Source organism: Belonocnema kinseyi, chromosome 9, assembly GCF_010883055.1.
Source record: "Belonocnema kinseyi isolate 2016_QV_RU_SX_M_011 chromosome 9, B_treatae_v1, whole genome shotgun sequence".
NCBI classification, from domain to species: domain Eukaryota; kingdom Metazoa; phylum Arthropoda; class Insecta; order Hymenoptera; family Cynipidae; genus Belonocnema; species Belonocnema kinseyi.
The window spans coordinates 122,187,392-122,189,934 of NC_046665.1; positions in this window are offsets into that span (position 1 = coordinate 122,187,392).

Sequence of the window (2,543 nt, forward strand, 5' to 3'; positions counted from 1 at the left end):
CCGGTTGTAATTAGCACTCTCTTATACTAAACCAGTGAAATTGTAACTGGTGAATCAGTATTTTTAATTATCACTGGTCAACCAGTGATTTTCAGACTTTGACTGGGTGAACCAGTAAGTGACTAAACTAAAAGAGAGTTACTGAATATACCAGATGTACTGAATGATAAATCCAAAAATATGAAATATATTGGCGGGCTGGTTGCAATAAGCACTCCCTTAGACTGAAACAGTGACATTGATACTGGTAAATCAGCATTTGGAGTTATTACAGGTTAACCAGTGATTTTCCGACTTTCGCAGGACGAATCGATGAATGTATATTATATTTATTTCTTTACTGCGGCCTTAGATTGCTTATAAAGATATTGCAAAATAATAATTGTATTATTTATATAATTCAAAAAAGTGCGCGCCATAAAAAAATTAATTGTTATTAAAGATTTAATTATGGCTTATGTCGCTTTCCCAAAATTTTAACTTTTTAAGTTTTAATCTTATTTTTGACGATTAAAAGAAAATTTACTCGTCCTTTTATACAATTCTAAATAAAGAATTTGTATATTCTTTTTGGGTGAACAAATTTGGTGAATTAATTTTTTTTCGTGCCTTGCGTCCTTTTTCAAAAAATTAAACCTTTTTTCTTTTTAATGTTGTTTATAACTATTAAAACAAAAACTACGCATCTTAAAATAATTATTCAAGACAAATTGGTAGTTCTTTTTTTTTGGAACACCAACTATTTTCTTCATTTTTTTGTAACCTGTATCTATCGACGAAAATTTTAATTTTTAAAATTTTTAAATGCTTTTTACGAATAATATAAAAGTTACGCATACGATCAAAAAGTGACCAATGGAAAATTTGTAGACCTTTATGAGTGCATAATTTATGTTGAATCATCATTGGTCGTATTTTTCATAGTTTGGAAGCAGAATGGAGTAATTGATTTTTTATTATTTTTTATGCCGTCAAAATTTAAATTTTCGACTTTTCAAGAAATTTACCAAATCTGTTATGATAATCTGGTGGGCATTCAAACAGCAACATTTTCCGTTTCTTGACTTTTTTCATATCGTGCATTATTTAGCTTAAAATTTTCATTTTCGTTTTTTTTTTTTTTTAATTTTTATGTTCTATAACACTGGTAATTTTTTTTAATAAAAAAAGTCATTAAAAGAAAATGTTTGTCTTTTAAAGAACTACGAATAACATTAGAAGAACATAACTATTCAATTTTTAGTTTTATTTTTAATTGAAAATTAATCTTTTTCTTTTTTTGAGAATTCAACTATTTGATTAAAAATTGATATATTTCGTCGAGGACTTGACTATTTTCTTGAAAATTAGGTCTTCCTTGCTTGAATTTAATCATTCTTTAAAATTTCAAATAAACATATTTTTTGGTTGAAATATCAAGTATCACTGGTTTCATTAAGAATTTATTCTTTTTTGGTTTGGAAAATTCAACTGCATTGTAGAAACTTTGTCTTTTTTACTTCAAAACTCGACCTTTCGGAGAAAAATTAAAGATATGAATTGCTTTGAAAAAAAGCCTTTTCTACAAAAAAAATTAATTTTAAGCCTGAAAAAATTTTTTTAACAAAGAAGTTGTATATAGTTAGAAATTATTTTCTTTTTTGAAAAAATGTTTTTCGTTTAAAAATTCAATTTTTTATAGAAAAGACGTCTGTTTTGTTTAAAAATTTATATTCTCGTATACATCATCTTCTTTGGGAAAAAATGCAAGTCAACTATTTTGGTAGAAAATTTAAATATTTAGTTAAAACTTAATCTACTTATTTAGAAAAATAAACTTCTACGTAGAAAATTTTCTTTTTTGTTGAAAATTCAGTTTAGCGTCAAAAAATCAACTGTTTTGTGGAAAATTCATCTATTTTGTGGAAAACTCCTCTTTTTGGGTAAAAAATTAACCTTCTTTTTGGAAAATGGATGTTTTACGCTCTAGAGTCAACTATTTTGTTAAAAATTAATAATTTCTGACTCAATTTAACTGGTAGAAAATTCGTTTTGTTGCTGAAAATTGATTTATTAAGCTTAAAAAGTAACTTCCAGTTTTTACTTTAAAATTCAGCAATTTGGTAGAAAATTATCTACTATTTATTATCTACTATCTATTTTAATTAAAAATTACGTTTCTGTCAAAAAATGAAACGTAGGCTTAAAATTAAACTATTTTGTTCAGTCATCTTTTTTAGTTGAAAATTTAACAGTGCAGCTGAAAATTCGTCCTTTCAAATTGAAAATTCATCTTTCTTTCTTTTTGGTTTAAAATATTTGGTTCGAAATACAAAATTATAAATCTTTTATAGAAAGTCCATCTATTTTGATTTAGAACTCAAGTAAAGTGGATTCAAAATTAAAATAATTTAATAACAAATTAATTATTTTGTTAAAAATTAAATTATTTTCTTAGTCTTGTTTGTAGTCGAAAATTCTACTTACTATATAAAAACTCATTAGAAATGCATAATAAAAGTGAAAACAGTGCAGGGCTCAATGTTTCAAGAGGGGGGGGGGGG